This window comes from Bombina bombina, chromosome 6, assembly GCF_027579735.1.
Source record: "Bombina bombina isolate aBomBom1 chromosome 6, aBomBom1.pri, whole genome shotgun sequence".
NCBI classification, from domain to species: domain Eukaryota; kingdom Metazoa; phylum Chordata; class Amphibia; order Anura; family Bombinatoridae; genus Bombina; species Bombina bombina.
In genome coordinates this window covers 741,475,805-741,497,388 of record NC_069504.1, presented here as the reverse complement: position 1 = coordinate 741,497,388, position 21,584 = coordinate 741,475,805, and the positions used below count along the sequence as shown (strand labels likewise).

At 42.2% G+C, this 21,584-nt stretch overlaps 1 protein-coding gene and 1 long non-coding RNA gene across 3 annotated transcripts in view; one reads left to right on the top strand and one right to left on the bottom strand.

The window, feature by feature from the left end:
• Positions 1-21,584, top strand: part of CHMP7 (charged multivesicular body protein 7) — a 362,230-nt gene that overhangs the window by 47,078 nt on the left and 293,568 nt on the right. The window lies entirely within an intron of this gene.
• LOC128663589 (uncharacterized) overlaps positions 1-21,584 on the bottom strand; it is a 59,667-nt gene that overhangs the window by 742 nt on the left and 37,341 nt on the right. The window lies entirely within an intron of this gene.

Sequence of the window (21,584 nt, the reverse complement as noted above, 5' to 3'; positions counted from 1 at the left end):
AATAGCACCAAGGGCTCAAGGCTTCCCTGAAGAAAAATGTCTTTATGGGAGCGACATTTTTGTTCAGTATTAGTGTATAGTGCTGCATGCTCATCAGTCTGTGTGATAACTCAAAATCATTATACAGAGAAGCATATATTTCTTTTACAAGATATGACGAGTCCACGGATTTCATCCTTACTTATGGGATATCGCCTCCTGGTCAGCAGGAGGAGGCAAAGAGCACCACAGCAGAGCTGTATATATAGCTCCTCCCTTCCCTCCCACCCCAGTCATTCTCTTTGCCTGTGTTAGTGATAGGAAGAGGTAAAGTGAGGTGTTAGTTTAACTTCTTCAATCAAGAGTTTATTATTTTTAAAATGGTACCAAAGTGTGCTATTTTGTTCTGGGGTGTAGCCTAGACCAGATCAGTCTCTTCAGTAAAAAGAGAAGCATTTGGTGGCTTTAAGGCAATTTGAACTGGTGGGATTATATTCTCACTGCACCTCCGATACTGAGTGCTGCCCTGCTACTGATGGTCTTAGCAGATATTAACTAAGACCCTGTTTGTGTCCACAGAACTGCAGGAGGGAGAAGACCTCTTGATCCTGTGAGACCGGTCATGCTGTCGCTCAGCAGAGAGGTAAGTGCAGTCTTTATTTTTCTGGGACATAATATTAACTCAGAATAGACTGTATACTTCCATATCCATTATGTGGGACATTATGTAACTTTATCCCTACGTGTTAGAGGTGATTAAGTTATGGGGCAGTTTTTCTGCAGTCTCAGAAACAGCAACTCCTGGCTTAAGTATACAGCCCAGAGGGTTATACTGTGTTGATAATGCGGGATGTCATGGGGAATAAATGTTGTTGCCTATCCCTGCTTTAACATGTTTATTGAACTTGCAGTGTGTATTTATCGGCATATATTAATAGTAAAAATCAGCCGACAGAGAGGTACTTTATGTCCTCACTCCCCATGGGTCTATTTTATTACATTGCCGACAGGGAGGCTTATTCAATTTAGCTCGCTGCTATACTTGTTTATACTTTGACTCCCAACGGCTTCTGTTAGTGACTTATCAGCCAACAGGGAGGTTTGTTTTATTACACATGCAGTGTGTTATACATATGGCTTATTGTACAAGATGAAGCCGACGGGGAGATTACTGCTTTGTTTATGACTTCTGTGAGTAATATGGGAATTCTTTATTACCATGAGGTTCTCTCGCTGTGTAAAATATGTGCGGCCAGTGAGATTTAGCTAATACGCCCACGATGGGCGGAGCTCCAGTGCGCGCCATGGTTTGCGCGCCTTTTACATTTTTTTCTTCAATGTGATATGGGGTTTAAAGTACCATGGGGTCTCCGACGGTTCGCTTTGGCAAAATATATGCGGCCAGAGAGGGTTTGACGGATAAGCCCACGAAAGGGCGGAGTTTCGTTATGCACCATGGTTGCACTGTCCTTCAATGTGTTAAGGCAACACAATGTACTAGAGAGGCTCTTTTCTACTAACGGATCACAGTGTGCCTCCTTGGCCGTGTTTCACAAAAATAAATACAGCTGAGTGGTCTTTCACGCCGTTTAGAGTATTTTCCTGAGTGAGGTGTCATCTCCTCTTTCAAGGCAGAGCAGTGTCACAAGTAAACACGAGTCCCTCATTAAGTTAGGCATGCTGGTCCTTCCTGTATGAATTAATCGGAGGTGCAGCTGCTATCTTTATAACGTGAAGTTGATCTGTATTGTCAATTACACAACTGTCCCATACACTTTGGCCTTTATATGAAAGGACCATTCTCAGTTGGTAATGTTCCCCATATGTTGTGTGAAATACTTTCCAGTATGGTTACTATAAGCATATAAATATGAAGAGAGAGTATACATTATAGTTTAGATTATGTCCCCAACTCAATTTATACTGTATATCTTACAGGGAAGTAGAGTATATCAACCCTGTGTAGAGAGAGTCAATCTCTTATCTAATTGATAGGCAGGGGGGTGCTCAATATCCTAGCATAAATATAGAAAAATATGAAGAGAAAAATGGATATATCAGAGCACACAGTGTAGCCACAAATTAAGGTAATGTGTAAGTGAGTTGGCTGGGAGCGAGCCAAGTATAATAAAATATAACTTTTAATAATACATGTTAAAATAAAACTGGTGGAAAATTCCACATATACAGTGCAGAGTTAAAAACAGTTAAAATGAAAACTGAATGCTGAGATGCCCAGGTAACTACCTATAATGTGAGTTAAATGATAGAGTCTGGCAAGGAGGCACCACAAAATGCTCACGGATTGCACAAAAGCTAAGCTATAAAGAGGATTGACCTCACACAACAATATATCTATCTAGTGCAATACTGGAGCAGTGCCTAAGCTTGCCAGAGTCCCAATCTATAATATGTCAGGGATTGTAGTAATTAGAAAAACTCAAATATCAATTGTCAGATGGTGGACTAATAGTGGATGTAGCCCATATCACATACCGGACAAGTATACACTTAATAAATAGTGACTATGTATATAACTCCTATCAGGTACTAATACACAAAATAACCCACAGAGGCAAATAGTTAAGCATTCATAGTGAGCGCCTGATGCGCATTTCGCCACGCTAGTGGCTTTGTCAAAGGCTAAACTCACTATGAATGCTTAACTATTTGCCTCTGTGGGTTATTTTGTGTATTAGTACCTGATAGGAGTTATATACATAGTCACTATTTATTAAGTGTATACTTGTCCGGTATGTGATATGGGCTACATCCACTATTAGTCCACCATCTGACAATTGATATTTGAGTTTTTCTAATTACTACAATCCCTGACATATTATAGATTGGGACTCTGGCAAGCTTAGGCACTGCTCCAGTATTGCACTAGATAGATATATTGTTGTGTGAGGTCAATCCTCTTTATAGCTTAGCTTTTGTGCAATCCGTGAGCATTTTGTGGTGCCTCCTTGCCAGACTCTATAATTTAACTCACATTATAGGTAGTTACCTGGGCATCTCAGCATTCAGTTTTCATTTTAACTGTTTTTAACTCTGCACTGTATATGTGGAATTTTCCACCAGTTTTATTTTAACATGTATTATTAAAAGTTATATTTTATTATACTTGGCTCGCTCCCAGCCAACTCACTTACACATTACCTTAATTTGTGGCTACACTGTGTGCTCTGATATATCCATTTTTCTCTTCATATTTTTCTATGGTTACTATAAGCAACATTCTGTCTCTTGCCTATATTTTAATACCTTTAAATGAAATAAACATGCTGTTGCAATGTTTTCTTTACTGTTTATTCATCCCTTTTGAAGTTGGATGGTACAACAGATATTCAGTAGGTCATAGACACAGAGTTGAGTCACTTTCAGATTTAAAGAGACAGTCCTGTTTTTTGTGCTATGTACATTCTATACATGATTTCAGCTGGTTATTGTTGCTTCATCCCTTATTGGAATAAACTAAGTTTTTTTCTACTCAGTGGATGTGCTTTTACTGGCTCCTTGCCTATATTTTAAGATTGGCAGGTACTCAAATTTACATGTAAATTTCTGAAGCTATGTGATGCAATATTGCATGCGGCATTCATTTGTTTTTGTACAATAAAGTAACTAATGTCTGTTTTTACAGTTCAAAGGACAGTAAGGGTCACTTTTATTAGGACATTCCTGCTGTTTCTTTGGTGTGTGTTCATCCTTTGCGACTTTGGATGGAACAGCAGCACGATACAATGAAGTTTTCCTTTAAGATGTAAAGGAATTAAACCTCTTAGCTGTTTCAGCTATAAAGTTTCTGATATTTTCTTGCAGATTACCAAGTCGGCGGCTAAGAGTTTGGGATTTTCCATCTTAGCACGCAGTGCCTTATGGTTGAACTCTTGACCTGCGGATGTGTCAGCTAAATCTAAGTTTTTGGCTATTCCTTCCAAGGGGAGGACCCTGTTCGGGCCTGACTGGAAGGAGATCATTTCTGATATTACGGGATAAGGGTCTCCTACTTCCTCAAGAGTAATTTTTGTTCCTTTCGAAACTTCAGGGGAGTCCCCTCCTCCTCTTCCACTAAACAGGAAGGGATTTATCCAAAGTCTACATGGAGACCCAACCAGTCTTAAACAACCCAAGAAGCCTGCTGCTGCTACCAAAACAGCATGAAGGGGCGGCCCCCGATCCGAGACCGGATCTAGTAGGGGACAGTTTTTTCTCTCTTTGTCCAAGCTTGGATAAGAGATGTTCAGGATCCCCGGACACTAGAAATTGTGTCTCTAGGATATCAGTTGGAATTCAGAAATTCCTTTCCCAGAGGGAGGTTTCTTCTTTCATGATTGTCTGTAGACAAGATAAAAAGAGAGGCTTTCTTACGTTGGGTAAAAGACCTCTCCTCCATGGGAGTAATTTGTCCCGTTCCAATACAGGAAAAGGGGCAGGGGTTTTACTCAAATCTTTTTGTTGTTCCCAAAAAAGAGGGAACGTTCCGACCCATTTTAGATCTCAAAAGTCTAAACAAGTTTCTCAGAGTTCCATCCTTCAAGATGGAAACTATCGGACAATTCTTCCATTGATCCAGGAGGGTCAATATATGACTACCCTGGACTTAAAGGATGCATATCTGCATATTCCTATCCACAGAGATCATCACCAGTTCCTGAGGTTTGCCTTTCTGGACAAACATTTTCAGTTCGTGGCCCTTCCTTTCGGGTTGGCCACGGCACCCAGGATCTTCACGAAGGTTCTAGGGGACCTGCTGGCAGTTCTCAGACCGCGGGGCATTGCAGTGGCACCTTATCTGGATGATATTCTGATCCAGGCGTCGTCTTATCAGCTGACAAAATCTCATACTGACATTGTCTATCCTTTCTAAGGACTCACGGGTGGAAGGTGAATTTAGAAAAGTGTTCACTAATTCCACAGACAAGGGTTCCTTTCCTGGGAACTCTGATAGACTCTATATCCATGAAAATCTTTTTGACGGAGGTCCGAAAGTTAAAGATTCTGAATACATGCCGATCCCTTCAGTCAAATCCTCGGCCATCAGTGGCTCAGGGCATGGAGGTAATTGGATTGATGGTGGTGGCAATGGACATAATTCCGTTTGCTCGTTTTCATCTCAGTCCTCTACAACTGAGCATGCTCAGACAGTGGAATGGAGATTATGCAAATTTGTCTCCTTAAATAGATCTGGATCAGGAGACAAGGGACTCTCTTCTTTGATAGTTGTCGCCGGATCTTCTGTCCCAAGGGACGTGCTTCCGCAGACCCTCATGGGTGATAGTGACAACGGACGCCAGTCTACTAGGATGGGGCGCAGTCTGGAATTCCCTGAAGGCTCAGGGTGTGTGGACTCGGTCAGAGTCTCTACTTCCAATCAATATTCTGGAGTTGAGAACAATATTCAATGCGCTTCAGGCTTGGCCTCAGTTGGCTTCGGCCAATTTCATCCGATTTCAGTCGGACAACTTCACGACTGTGGCTTACATCAATCATCAGGGAGGAACAAGGAGTTCCTTAGCGATGACAGAAGTATCCAAGATAATTCGGAAGGCGGAGGCTCACTCTTGTTATCTGTGAGCAATCTACATCCCAGGAGTGGACTACTGGGAAGCGGATATTTTGAGCAGACAGACATTTCATCCGGGGGAATGAACTCCATCCGGAGGTCTTTGCCACCCTGATTCTCAGAGGGGCAGACCGGAGCTGGATCTTATGGCATCTCGTCAGAATGCCAAGCTCCCGAGATACGGATCCAGGTCCAGGGATCCGCAATCCAAACTGATAGATGTCTTGGCAGTGCCTTGGTCGTTCAACCTAGCTTATGTGCTTCCACCGTTTGCTCTCTTTCCCCAGGTGATTGCTGGGATCAAACAGGAGAGGGCTTCGGTGATCCTCATTGATCCTGCGTGGCCTCGCAGGACTTGGTATGTCGATCTAGTGGACATGTCCTCTCTGCCGACGTGGAAGCTTCCATTGAGGCAGGACCTTCTCATTCAGGGACCCTTCAATCATCCGAATCTAGTTTCTCTGCAGCTGACTGCTTGGAGATTAAACGCTTGATTTTATCTAAGCGAGGCTTCTCTGATTCGGTCATTGATATCTTGATCCAAGCACATAAGCCTGTTACTAGAAAGATTTACCATAAGATTTGGCGTAAATATCTTTATTGGTGCGGATCCAAGGGTTACTCATGGAGTAAGTTTAGGATTCCTAGGATTTTCTCTTTTCTCCAAGAAGGATTGGAGAAAGGGTTATCAGCAAGTTCCTTAAAGGGACAGATTTCTGCTTTATCTATTTTGCTACACAAACGTCTGGCAGATACTCCGGATGTTCAATCTTTTTGTCAGGCTCTGACTAGAATCAGGCCTGTGTCTAGACCTATTGCTCCTCCGTGGAGTTTGAATTTAGTTCTTAAGGTTCTTCAAGGAGTTCCGTTTGAACCTATGCATTCCATAGATATTAAATTGTTATCTTGGAAGGTTTTATTTTTGGTTGCTATTTCTTCTGCTCGCAGAGTTTCTGAGCTCTCGGCCTTACAATGTGATTCTCCTTACCTTATTTTTCATTCCGATTAGGTAGTGTTACGTACCAAACCGGGTTTTCTTCCTAAGGTTGTTTCCAACAAAAATATTAATCAGGAAATTATTGTTCCTTCCTTGTGTCCTAATCCTTCTTCTATGAAGGAGCGTCTGTTACATAACTTGGACGTGGTCCGTGCCTTGAAGTTTTACTTGCAGGTGACTAAAGAATTTCTTCAATCATCTTCATTATTTGTTGTCTTTTCCAGGAAACGTAGGGGTCAGAAAGCTACGGCTACCTCTCTTTCTTTTTGGGTATCATCCGTTTTGCATATGAGACTGCTGGACAGCAGCCTCCTGAATGAATTACGGCTCATTCTACTAGGGCTGTGGCTTCCTTATGGCCATTTAAAATGATGCTTCTGTTGAACAGATTTGCAAGGCTGCAACTTGGTCATCTCTTCACACTTTTTACAAATTTTACAAATTGGATACTTTTGCTTCGTCCGAGGCTGTTTTTAGGAGAAAGGTTCTTCAAGCAGTGGTGCCTTCCGTTTAGGTTCCTGTCTTGTCCCTCCCTTTCATCCGTGTCCTATAGCTTTGGTATTGTATCCCATAAGTAAGGATGAAATCCGTGGACTCGTCATATCTTGTAAAAGAAAAGGAAATTTATGCTTACCTGATAAATTTATTTCTTTTACAATATGACGAGTCCACGGCCCACCCTGTCATTTTCTAAGACAGGTCTTTATTTTTGTTAAACTTCAGTCACCTCTGCACCTTGGCTTTTCCTTTCTCTTCCTAACTTCGGTCGAATGACTGGAGTGGGAGGGAAGGGAGGAGCTATATATACAGCTCTGCTGTGGTGCTCTTTGCCTCCTCCTGCTGACCAGGAGGCGATATCCCATAAGTAAGGATGAAATCCGTGGACTCGTCATATCGTAAAAGAAATAAATGTATCAGGTAAGCATAAATTTCCTTATTATTACTATTGCCTATTACTGAGTTACCAGGGTCCTCTATTGAGTAAGTCTGCTACTCTGTGTGTAACTAGGACTGAGTTTGTTCAGAGCTTTCAGACTAAGGTAAATAGAATGTTTGAGCTTTGGTTTATTAATTATAAATAGAGGAGGATTCTGTTACCAGCACTTTAAGTCTAGCAATGTAACCAGCTTTTATTTTAAAATTGTCAAAATTAGTTAAATGGACATAAAAGTGCAAAAAAGAAAACGGTCTAATGTGTTGCATCATTTTATTTTTGCAGAAAGATCCAGATAGAGCTTGTGATTCTAAACAACTTTCCAATTTACTTCTATTATCTAATTTGTTTTGTTCTTTTGGTATCCTTTGTTGAAAAGGATACCTAAGTAGGCTCAGGAGCTGCGGATTGGTGGCTGCACATATATGCCTCATGTTATTGGCTTACCCAATATGTTAACTAGCTGCCAGTAATGCATTGCTGCATCTTCAACAAAGGATACCAAAAGAATGACACAAATTAGATCATAGAAGTAAATTGGAAAGTTGTTTAAAATTGTATGGTCTATCTGAATTATGAAAGAAAAGTTTGGAGTTTCATGTCCCTTTAAGTTACCAATCTGTAAAATCTGAATTTTTGCAGTTTTAAAAATGTATTCAATATTTTTTTATGGTTATATATTGTATTCTTGTTCATTTTTCTGTTGTTGCATATAGTACACAATTGTACAAAGTGCCAAGATATTGCTTTCTATCCTTCTAAAATTGAATAACATATGTAAAGAATCCTACATTTATTGGGAAGGTGACTGGATGCTAAATGCAGAACCATTTAGGAGATAGTTACTCCCGTGTTTTTTTGTACTATGTATTCTATGGAAGATTACACAAAAATGTATTTTTTGTATTTATTTTTTTACGAGGCATGGCAAGGAGGTACGTTTTTTAACTTTTTTAAAAGGTAAAAAAGTGATATTTGAAGTATATTTGATATTGTAATAACTACTTTACAATGTTATGGAAGTTTGTTCGTTAGGAATAGCTTTTGCAAAAAATGAAACATGTACAGTTTTGAGTCCCTTTAAGATGCCATAAATAAATACGATTTATTAAGGCCCAAATTCAGCTGTAAGCAGCTGTTTCCGGAAACATTAGTTAAGAAGCAGTGGTCTTAAAGGGACACTGAACCCAATTTTTTTCTGTTGTGATTCAGATAGAGCAGTGTTTTTCAACTAGTGTGCCGTGAGAGATCCTCAGGTGTGCCACGGCAGACTGACAACAGTGTGACATATTTTTTAAACTTTGCTTGTTTTTTACTCCCAGTGCAGGGATAGTTTGTAGGAGGCATGGCATAACAGCACAATACATACAGGGGGTAGTTATCAAGCCGTCAACCTCAAATACGCTGGAATTCCGCAGCGTATTTGTGGCGAGGCTGATTCGCCTTAGTTATCAAAGGCTCGAGACCGGCAAAAGTAGAATTTTGTGACGTAAACTTCGATCCGCCGGACTCAGTCCGACACAGATCGATTCTTATGTCACTCCAGATGTTCCGCACACAACTGCGACACAATCTCACTACTTTTGCTAGTTATCAAATGACTAGCAGGTACGCTCAGCACTTTTACGGCCCAGCGTACCTGGTTTTCAAACCGCCACCCCTGGAGGCGGCGGATCCCATAGGAATCAATGGGAGTCTGACCATAGCGAAAGTACAAGTTTGCTGCTGACAGACATCCCATTGATTTCTATGGGAGCTGTCTGCACCTAACACCCTAACATGTACCCCGAGTCTAAACACCCCTAATCTGTCCCCCCTACACCGCCGCAACTAAATAAAGTTATTACCCCCTAAACCGCCGCTCCCGGAGCCCACCGCAAGCTACTCTATACATATTAACCCCTAAACCGCCGCTCCCAAGCCCACCGCAACTATAATAAATGTATTAACCCCTAAACCGCCGCTCCCTGAACCCGCCGCAACCTATATTAAATTTATTAACCCCTATCCTGCCCCCCCTACACCGTCGCCACCTATATTAAATTTATTAACCCCTATCCTGCCCCCCTACACCGTCGCCACCTATATTAAATTTATTAACCCCTAACCTGCCCCCCACTACACCGCTGCCACTGTAATAAAATGACTAACACTAACACCCCCCTAACTTAAATATTAATTAAATAAATCTAAATAATATTTCTATTATTAACTAAGTTAATCCTATTTAAAACTAAATACTTACCTGTAAAATAAACCCTAATATAGCTACAATATAAATAATAATTATATTGTAGCTCTCTTAGGATTTATTTTTATTTTACAGGCAACTTTCAATTTATTTTAACCAGGTTCAATAGCTAATAAATAGTTATTAACTATTTAATAGCTACCTAGCTAAAATAAAGAGAAATGTACCTGTAAAATAAAAACTAACCTAAGTTACAATTACACCTAACACTACACTATACTTAAATAAATTATTCCTATTTAAAACTAAATACTTACCTGTAAAATAAACCCTAAGATAGCTACAATATAATTAATAATTACATTGTAGCTAGCTTAGGATTTATATTTATTTTACAGGTAACTTTGTATTTATTTTAGCTAGTTAGAATAGTTATTAAATAGTTATTAACTATTTAATAACTACCTAGCTAAAAGAAATACAAAATTACCTGTAAAATAAATCCTAACCTAAGTTACAATTAAACCTAATACTACACTATCATTAAATTAATTAAATTATCTACCTACAAATAACTACAATTAAATACAATTACATAGACTAACTAATGTACAAAAATAAAAAAAGCTAAGTTACAAAAAATAAAAAAATAAGTTACAAACATTTTAAAAATATTACAACAATTTTAAGCTACTTACACCTAATCTAAGCCCCCTAATAAAATAACAAACCCCCCAAAATAAAAAAATGCCCTACCCTATTCTAAATTAAATAAAGTTCAAAGCTCTTTTACCTTACCAGCCCTTAAAAGGGCCATTTGTGGGGCTTGCCCCAAAGAAAACTGCTCTTTTGCCTGTAAAAGAAAAATACAACCCCCCCAACATTAAAACCCACCACCCACATACCCCTAATCTAACCCAAACCCCCCTTGCAAAAACCTAACACTAATCCCCTGAAGATCATCCTACCTTGTGTTGTCTTCACTCAGCCGAGCAGCGATGGAACCGAAGTGGACATCCGGAGCGGAAGAAGTTAATCCTCCAAGCGGCGCTGAATAAATCTTCCATCCGATGAAGTCATCATCCAGGCGGCGCTGAAGAAGTCTTCGATCCGGGCGATGTCATCTTCCAAGAGGCGCTGAAGAGGTCTTCTATCCGGGCGATGTCATCTTCCAAGCCGGGTCTTGAATCTTCCTCCCGCCGACGCGGAACATCCTTCTTCACCGACGGACTACCGACGAATGAAGGCTCCTTTAAGGGACGTCATCCAAGATGGCGTCCCCTCAATTCCGATTGGCTGATAGGATTCTATCAGCCAATCGGAATTAAGGTAGGAAAAATCTGATTGGCTGATGGAATCAGCCAATCAGATTCAAGTTCAATCCGATTGGCTGATCCAATCAGCCAATCAGATTGAGCTTGCATTCTATTGGCTGTTACGAATTGAGGGGACGCCATCTTGGATGACGTCCCTTAAAGGAGCCTTCATTCGTTGGTAGTCCGTCGGTGAAGAAGGATGTTCCGCGTCGGCGGGAGGAAGATTCAAGACCCGGCTTGGAAGATGACATCGCCCGGATAGAAGACCTCTTCAGCGCCTCTTGGAAGATGACATCGCCCGGATCGAAGACTTCTTCAGCACCGCCTGGATGATGACTTCATCGGATGGAAGATTTCTTCAGCGCCGCTTGGAGGATTAACTTCTTCCGCTCCGGATGTCCACTTCGGTTCCATCGCTGCTCGGCTGAGTGAAGACGACTCAAGGTAGGATGATCTTCAGGGGATTAGTGTTAGGTTTTTGTAAGGGGAGTTTGGGTTAGATTAGGCGTATGTGGGTGGTGGGTTTTAATGTTGGGGGGGTTGTATTTTTTTTTTACAGGCAAAAGAGCAGTTTTGTTTGGCGCAAGCCCCACAAATGGCCCTTTTAAGGGCTGGTAAGGTAAAAGAGCTTTGAACTTTATTTAATTTAGAATAGGGTAGGGCATTTTTTTTATTTTGGGGGGGTTTGTTATTTTATTAGGGGGCTTAGATTAGGTGTAAGTAGCTTAAAATTGTTGTAATATTTTTAAAATGTTTGTAACTTATTTTTTTATTTTTTTGTAATTTAGCTTTTTTTATTTTTTGTACTTTAGTTAGTCTATGTAATTGTATTTAATTGTAGTTATTTGTAGGTAGTTTATTTAATTAATTTAATGATAGTGTAGTATTAGGTTTAATTGTAACTTAAGTTAGGATTTATTTTACAGGTAATTTTGTATTTCTTTTAGCTAGGTAGTTATTAAATAGTTAATAACTATTTAATAACTATTCTAACTAGCTAAAATAAATACAAAGTTACATGTAAAATAAATATAAATCCTAAGATAGCTACAATGTAATTATTAATTATATTGTAGCTATCTTAGGGTCTATTTTACAGGTAAGTATTTAGTTTTAAATAGGAATAATTTATTTAAGTATAGTGTAGTGTTAGGTATAATTGTAACTTAGGTTAGTTTTTATTTTACAGGTACATTTCAGTTTATTTTAGCTAGGTAAGCTATTAAATATTTAATAACTATTTAATAGCTATTGTACCTAGTTAAAATAAATTGAAAGTTACCTGTAAAATAAAAATAAATCCTAAGATAGCTACAATATAATTATTATTTATATTGTAGCTATATTAGGGTTTATTTTAAAGGTAAGTATTTAGTTTTAAATAGGATTAATTTAGTTAATAAGAGTAATATTATTTAGATTTATTTAATTAATATTTAAGTTAGGGGGGCGTTAGGGTTAGGGTTAGACTTAGGGGTTAATAATTTTATTACAGTGGCGGCGGTGTAGTGGGGGGCAGGATAGGGGTTAATAAATTTATTATAGGTGACGACGGTGTAGGGGGGGCAGTATAGGGGTTAATAGGTTTAATATAGGTTGCGGCGGGTTCAGGGAGCGGCGGTTTAGGGGTTAAACTATTTATTTAGTTGCTGCGAGGTGCGGGATCAGCAGGATAGGGGTTAATAATTTTATTATAGAGGGCGACGGTATAGGGGGGGCAGGATAGGGGTTAATAGGTATACTGTAGGTGGCAGCGGTGTCCGGGAGCGGCGGTTTAGGGGTTAATACATTTATCAGAGTTGCGGCAGGGTCTAGGAGCGGCGGTTTAGGGGTTAATACATTTATAAGAGCTGCGGCAGGGTCTAGGAGCGGCGGTTTAGGGGTTAATACATTTATAAGAGTTGCGGCAGGGTCTAGGAGCGGCGGTTTAGGGGTTAGTAACTTTATTGAGTTGCGGGAGGCTCCAGGGGGGCGCCGGTATAGGGATAGAACAGTGTAGTTTAGTGTGGGTGCTTAGTGACAGGCTAGCAATAAAGCTGGGAAAAAGCCGAAGAGCAGCGAGATCGGATGAGTGATAACTCTCACAGTCCGCTGCTCATCGCCCCGCGGCTTTTTGACAGCTTTATTTGATAACTTAGGCGAACGTATTCAAGGTCCGCGGCGGCGAAGGTAGGCAAGCTTAGGCGGGCGTATTGGGCCGGCGAAGGCAGAAAAGTAGACGGCTTGATAACTACCCCCCACAGTATGTGTGTGTTTGTGTGTATGTGTATATATATATACAGGGAGTGCAGAATTATTAGGCAAGTTGTATTTTTGAGGATTAATTTTATTATTGAACAACAACCATGTTCTCAATGAACCCAAAAAACTCATTAATATCAAAGCTGAATATTTTTGGAAGTAGTTTTTAGTTTGTTTTTAGTTTTAGCTATTTTAGGGGGATATCTGTGTGTGCAGGTGACTATTACTGTGCATAATTATTAGGCAACTTAACAAAAAACAAATATATACCCATTTCAATTATTTATTTTTACCAGTGAAACCAATATAACATCTCAACATTCACAAATATACATTTCTGACATTCAAAAACAAAACAAAAACAAATCAGTGACCAATATAGCCACCTTTCTTTGCAAGGACACTCAAAAGCCTGCCATCCATCCAGTGTTTTGATCTGTTCACCATCAACATTGCGTGCAGCAGCAACCACAGCCTCCCAGACACTGTTCAGAGAGGTGTACTGTTTTCCCTCCTTGTAAATCTCACATTTGATGATGGATCACAGGTTCTCAATGGGGTTCAGATCAGGTGAACAAGGAGGCCATGTCATTAGATTTTCTTCTTTTATACCCTTTCTTGCCAGCCACGCTGTGGAGTACTTGGACGCGTGTGATGGAGCATTGTCCTGCATGAAAATCATGTTTTTCTTGAAGGATGCAGACTTCTTCCTGTACCACTGCTTGAAGAAGGTGTCTTCCAGAAACTGGCAGTAGGACTGGGAGTTGAGCTTGACTCCATCCTCAACCCGAAAAGGCCCCACAAGCTCATCTTTGATGATACCAGCCCAAACCAGTACTCCACCTCCACCTTGCTGGCGTCTGAGTCGGACTGGAGCTCTCTGCCCTTTACCAATCCAGCCACGGGCCCATCCATCTGGCCCATCAAGACTCACTCTCATTTCATCAGTCCATAAAACCTTAGAAAAATCAGTCTTGAGATATTTCTTGGCCCAGTCTTGACGTTTCAGTTTGTGTGGCTTGTTCAGTGGTGGTCGTCTTTCAGCCTTTCTTACCTTGGCCATGTCTCTGAGTATTGCACACCTTGTGCTTTTGGGCACTCCAGTGATGTTGCAGCTCTGAAATATGGCCAAACTGGTGGCAAGTGGCATCTTGGCAGCTGCACGCTTGACTTTTCTCAGTTCATGGGCAGTTATTTTGCGCCTTGGTTTTTCCACACGCTTCTTGCGACCCTGTTGACTATTTTGAATGAAACGCTTGATTGTTCGATGATCACGCTTCAGAAGCTTTGCCATTTTAAGAGTGCTGCATCCCTCTGCAAGATATCTCACTATTTTTGACTTTTCTGAGCCTGTCAAGTCCTTCTTTTGACCCATTTTGCCAAAGGAAAGGAAGTTGCCTAATAATTATGCACACCTGATATAGGGTGTTGATGTCATTAGACCACACCCCTTCTCATTACAGAGATGCACATCACCTAATATGCTTAATTGGTAGTAGGCTTTCGAGCCTATACAGCTTGGAGTAAGACAACATGCATAAAGAGGGTGATGTGGTCAAAAACATAATTTATGCTTACCTGATAAATTTATTTCTCTTGTAGTGTAGTCAGTCCACGGGTCATCCATTACTTATGGAATATATCTCTCCCTAACAGGAAGCTGCAAGAGGATCACCCAAGCAGAGCTGCTATATAGCTCCTCCCCTCACATGTCATATTCAGTCATTCGACCAAAGCAGACGAGAAAGGAGAAACCATAGGGTGCAGTGGTGACTGGAGTTTAATTAAAATTTAGATCTGCCTTAAAGACAGGGCGGGCCGTGGACTGACTACACTACAAGAGAAATAAATTTATCAGGTAAGCATAAATTATGTTTTCTCTTGTGTGTAGAGAAGTGTAGTCAGTCCACGGGTCATCCATTACTTATGGAATACCAATACCAAAGCTAAAGTACACGGATGAAGGGAGGGACAAGGCAGGAACATTAAACAGAAGGAACCACTGCCTGAAGTACCTTTCTCCCAAAAATAGCCTCCAAAGAAGCAAAAGTGTCAAATTTGTAAAATTTTGAAAAGGTGTGAAGCGAAGACCAAGTCGCAGCCTTGCAAATCTGTTCAACAGAGGCCTCATTTTTAAAGGCCCAGGTGGAAGCCACAGCTCTAGTAGAATGAGCTGTAATCCTTTCAGGATGCTGCTGTCCAGCAGTCTCATAGGCTAAACGTATTATGCTACAAAGCCAAAAAGAGAGAGAGGTAGCCGAAGCCTTTTGACCTCTTCTCTGTCCAGAGTAAACGACAAACAGGGAAGAAGTTTGACGAAAATCTTTAGTTGCCTGCAAATAGAACTTCAGGGCACGGACTACGTCCAGATTATGCAAAAGTCGTTCCTTCTTTGAAGAAGGGTTAGGACACAGTGATGGAACAACAATCTCTTGATTGATATTCCTGTTAGTAACTACCTTAGGTAAGAACCCAGGTTTAGTGCGCAGAACTACCTTGTCTGAATGAAAAATCAGATAAGGAGAATCACAATGTAAGGCAGATAACTCAGAGACTCTTCGAGCCGAGGAAATAGCCATCAAAAACAAAACCTTCCAGGATAACAGCTTGATATCAATGGAATGAAGGGGTTCAAATGGAACGCCTTGAAGAACATTAAGAACTAAGTTTAAGCTCCACGGCGGAGCAACAGTCTTAAACACAGGCTTAATCCTAGTTAAAGCCTGACAAAAAGCCTGAACGTCTGGAACTTCAGCCAGACGTTTGTGTAGAAGAATAGACAGAGCAGAAATCTGTCCCTTTAACGAACTAGCAGATAAGCCCTTTTCTAAACCCTCTTGTAGAAAGGACAATATCCTAGGAATCCTAACCTTACTCCATGAGTAACTCTTGGATTCGCACCAATATAAATATTTACGCCATATCTTATGGTAAATTTTTCTGGTAACAGGCTTCCTAGCCTGTATTAAGGTATCAATAACCGACTCCGAGAAGCCACGCTTTGATAGAATCAAGCGTTCAATCTCCATGCAGTCAGCCTCAGAGAAATTAGATTTGGATGGTTGAAAGGACCCTGAATTAGAAGGTCCTGTCTCAGAGGCAGAGACCACGGTGGACAGGACGACATGTCCACTAGGTCTGCATACCAGGTCCTGCGTGGCCACGCAGGCGCTATCAGAATCACCGAAGCTCTCTCCTGTTTGATCTTGGCAATCAAACGAGGAAGCATCGGGAATGGCGGAAACACATAAGCCATGTTGAAGACCCAAGGGGCTGTCAGAGCATCTATCAGCACCGCTCCCGGGTCCCTGGACCTGGATCCGTAACAAGGAAGCTTGGCGTTCTGACGAGACGCCATGAGATCCAGATCTGGTTTGCCTCAACGATGAATCAGTTGAGCAAAGACCTCCGGATGAAGTTCCCACTCCCCCGGATGAAAAGTCTGTCGACTTAGAAAATCCGCCTCCCAGTTCTCCACGCCTGGGATGTAAATCGCTGACAGGTGGCAAGAGTGAGACTCTGCCCAGCGAATTATCTTTGAGACTTCCAACATCGCTAGGGAACTTCTGGTTCCCTCTTGATGGTTGATGTAAGCCACAGTCGTGATGTTGTCCGACTGAAATCTGATGAACCTCAGAGTTGCTAACTGAGGCCAAGCTAGGAGAGCATTGAATATTGCTCTTAATTCCAGAATATTTATTGGGAGGAGTTTCTCCTCCTGAGTCCATAATCCCTGAGCTTTCAGGGAGTTCCAGACTGCGCCCCAGCCTAGAAGGCTGGCGTCTGTTGTTACAATCGTCCAATCTGGCCTGCGAAAGGTCATCCCCTTGGACAGATGTGGCCGAGAAAGCCACCATAGAAGAGAATCTCTGGTCTCTTGATCCAGATTTAGTAGGGAGGACAAATCTGAGTAATCCCCGTTCCACTGACTTAGCATGCACAATTGCAGCGGTCTGAGATGCAGGCGCGCAAATGGTACTATGTCCATTGCCGCTACCATTAAGCCGATTACTTCCATGCACTGAGCTACTGACGGGTGTGGAATGGAATGAAGGACACGGCAAGCATTTAGAAGTTTTAATAACCTGGCCTCTGTCAGGTAAATTTTCATCTCTACAGAATCTATAAGAGTCCCTAGAAAGGGAACTCTTGTAAGTGGTAATAGAGAACTCTTTTCCACGTTCACCTTCCACCCATGCGACCTCAGAAATGCCAGAACTATCTCTGTATGAGACTTGGCAGTTTGAAAACTTGACGCTTGTATCAGAATGTCGTCTAGGTACGGAGTCACCGCTATGCCTCACGGTCTTAGTACCGCCAGAAGTGAGCCCAGAACTTTTGTAAAGATTCTTGGAGCCGTAGCTAATCCGAAGGGAAGAGCTACAAACTGGTAATGCCTGTCTAGGAAAGCAAATCTTAGGTACCGATAATGATCCTTGTGAATCGGTATGTGAAGGTAGGCATCCTTTAAGTCCACTGTGGTCATGTACTGACCCTCTTGGATCATGGGAAGGATGGTTCGAATAGTTTCCATTTTGAATGATGGAACTCTTAGAAATTTGTTTAGGATTTTTAAGTCCAAGATTGGTCTGAAGGTTCCCTCTTTCTTGGGAACCACAAATAGATTTGAATAGAATCCCTGCCCGTGTTCCGTCCGCGGAACTGGGTGGATCACCCCCATTAGTAAGAGGTCTTGTACACAGCATAGAAACGCCTCTTTCTTTATTTGGTTTGCTGATAACCTTGAAAGATGAAATCTCCCTCGTGGAGGAGAAGTTTTGAAGTCCAGGAGATATCCCTGAGATATGATCTCCAACGCTCAGGGATCCTGGACATCTCTTGCCCAAGCCTGGGCGAAGAGAGAAAGTCTGCCCCCAACTAGATCCGTTTCCGGATAGGGGGCCCTCTCTTCATGCTGTCTTGGGGGCAGCAGCAGGTTTCTTGGCCTGCTTGCCCTTGTTCCAGGACTGGTTAACTTTCCAGCCCTGCCTGTAACGAGCAACAGCTCCTTCCTGTTTTGGAGCGGAGGAAGTTGATGCTGCTCCTGCCTTGAAGTTACGAAAGGCACGAAAATTAGACTGTTTGGCCTTTGATTTGGCCCTGTCCTGAGGTAGAGCATGGCCCTTACCTCCCGTAATGTCAGCTATAATTTCTTTCAAGCCGGGCCCGAATAAGGTCTGCCCTTTGAAAGGAATATTAAGCAATTTAGATTTAGAAGTCACGTCAGCTGACCAGGATTTAAGCCATAGCGCTCTGCGCGCTTGGATGGCGAATCCGGAGTTCTTAGCCGTAAGTTTGGTTAAATGTACGACGGCATCAGAAACAAATGCGTTAGCTAGCTTAAGTGCTTTAAGCTTGTTCATAATTTCATCCAATGGAGCTGTGCGAATGGCCTCTTCCAGAGACTCAAACCAGAATGCCGCCGCAGCAGTGACAGGCGCAATGCATGCAAGGGGCTGTAAGATAAAACCTTGTTGAACAAACATTTTCTTAAGGTAACCCTCTAATTTCTTATCCATTGGATCTGAAAAGGCACAACTATCCTCCACCGGGATAGTGGTACGCTTAGCTAAAGTAGAAACTGCTCCCTCCACCTTAGGGACCGTCTGCCATAAGTCTCGTGTGGTGGCGTCTATAGGAAACATTTTCCTAAATATGGGAGGAGGGGAAAAAGGCACACGAGGTCTATCCCACTCCTTGCTAATAATCTCTGTAAGCCTTTTAGGTATAGGAAACACGTCAGTACACACCGGTACCGCATAGTATCTATCCAACCTACATAATTTTTCTGGAATTGCAACTGTGTTACAATCATTCAGAGCCGCTAATACCTCCCCTAGCAATATGCGGAGGTTCTCAAGCTTAAATTTAAAATTAGAAATCTCTGAATCCAATCTCCCTGGATCAGATCCGTCACCCACAGAATGAAGCTCTCCGTCTTCACGTTCTGCAAACTGTGACGCAGTATCTGACATGGCTCTCACCTCATCCGCGCGTGAGAGCCATGTCAGGGGCTGTCAGAGCATCTATCAGCACCGCTCCCGGGTCCCTGGACCTGGATCCGTAACAAGGAAGCTTGGCGTTCTGACGAGACGCCATGAGATCCAGATCTGGTTTGCCCCAACGATGAATCAGTTGAGCAAAGACCTCCGGATGAAGTTCCCACTCCCCCGGATGAAAAGTCTGGCGACTTAGAAAATCCGCCTCCCAGTTCTCCACGCCTGGGATGTAAATCGCTGACAGGTGGCAAGAGTGAGACTCTGCCAAGCGAATTATCTTTGAGACTTCCAACATCGCTAGGGAACTTCTGGTTCCCTCTTGATGGTTGATGTAAGCCACAGTCGTGATGTTGTCCGACTGAAATCTGATGAACCTCAGAGTTGCTAACTGAGGCCAAGCTAGGAGAGCATTGAATGTTGCTCTTAATTCCAGAATATTTATTGGGAGGAGTTTCTCCTCCTGAGTCCATAATCCCTGAGCTTTAGAAGGCTGGCGTCTGTTGTTACAATCGTCCAATCTGGCCTGCGAAAGGTCATCCCCTTGGACAGATGTGGCAGAGAAAGCCACCATAGAAGAGAATCTCTGGTCTCTTGATCCAGATTTAGTAGGGAGGACAAATCTGAGTAATCCCCGTTCCACTGACTTAGCATGCACAATTGCAGCGGTCTGAGATGCAGGCGCGCAAATGGTACTATGTCCATTGCCGCTACCATTAAGCCGATTACTTCCATGCACTGAGCTACTGACGGGTGTGGAATGGAATGAAGGACACGGCAAGCATTTAGAAGTTTTAATAACCTGGCCTCTGTCAGGTAAATTTTCATCTCTACAGAATCTATAAGAGTCCCTAGAAAGGGAACTCTTGTAAGTGGTAATAGAGAACTCTTTTCCACGTTCACCTTCCACCCATGCGACCTCAGAAATGCCAGAACTATCTCTGTATGAGACTTGGCAGTTTGAAAACTTGACGCTTGTATCAGAATATCGTCTAGGTACAGAGTCACCGCTATGCCTCACGGTCTTAGTACCGCCAGAAGTGAGCCCAGAACTTTTGTAAAGATTCTTGGAGCCGTAGCTAATCCGAAGGGAAGAGCTACAAACTGGTAATGCCTGTCTAGGAAAGCAAATCTTAGGTACCGATAATGATCCTTGTGAATCGGTATGTGAAGGTAGGCATCCTTTAAGTCCACTGTGGTCATGTACTGACCCTCTTGGATCATGGGAAGGATGGTTCGAATAGTTTCCATTTTGAATGATGGAACTCTTAGAAATTTGTTTAGGATTTTTAAGTCCAAGATTGGTCTGAAGGTTCCCTCTTTCTTGGGAACCACAAATAGATTTGAATAGAATCCCTGCCCGTGTTCCGTCCGCGGAACTGGGTGGATCACCCCCATTAGTAAGAGGTCTTGTACACAGCATAGAAACGCCTCTTTCTTTATTTGGTTTGCTGATAACCTTGAAAGATGAAATCTCCCTCGTGGAGGAGAAGTTTTGAAGTCCAGGAGATATCCCTGAGATATGATCTCCAACGCTCAGGGATCCTGGACATCTCTTGCCCAAGCCTGGGCGAAGAGAGAAAGTCTGCCCCCAACTAGATCCGTTTCCGGATAGGGGGCCCTCTCTTCATGCTGTCTTGGGGGCAGCAGCAGGTTTCTTGGCCTGCTTGCCCTTGTTCCAGGACTGGTTAACTTTCCAGCCCTGCCTGTAACGAGCAACAGCTCCTTTCTGTTTTGGAGCGGAGGAAGTTGATGCTGCTCCTGCCTTGAAGTTACGAAAGGCACGAAAATTAGACTGTTTGGCCTTTGATTTGGCCCTGTCCTGAGGTAGAGCATGGCCCTTACCTCCCGTAATGTCAGCTATAATTTCTTTCAAGCCGGGCCCGAATAAGGTCTGCCCTTTGAAAGGAATATTAAGCAATTTAGATTTAGAAGTCACGTCAGCTGACCAGGATTTAAGCCATAGCGCTCTGCGCGCTTGGATGGCGAATCCGGAGTTCTTAGCCGTAAGTTTGGTTAAATGTACGACGGCATCAGAAACAAATGCGTTAGCTAGCTTAAGTGCTTTAAGCTTGTTCATAATTTCATCCAATGGAGCTGTGCGAATGGCCTCTTCCAGAGACTCAAACCAGAATGCCGCCGCAGCAGTGACAGGCGCAATGCATGCAAGGGGCTGTAAGATAAAACCTTGTTGAACAAACATTTTCTTAAGGTAACCCTCTAATTTCTTATCCATTGGATCTGAAAAGGCACAACTATCCTCCACCGGGATAGTGGTACGCTTAGCTAAAGTAGAAACTGCTCCCTCCACCTTAGGGACCGTCTGCCATAAGTCTCGTGTGGTGGCGTCTATAGGAAACA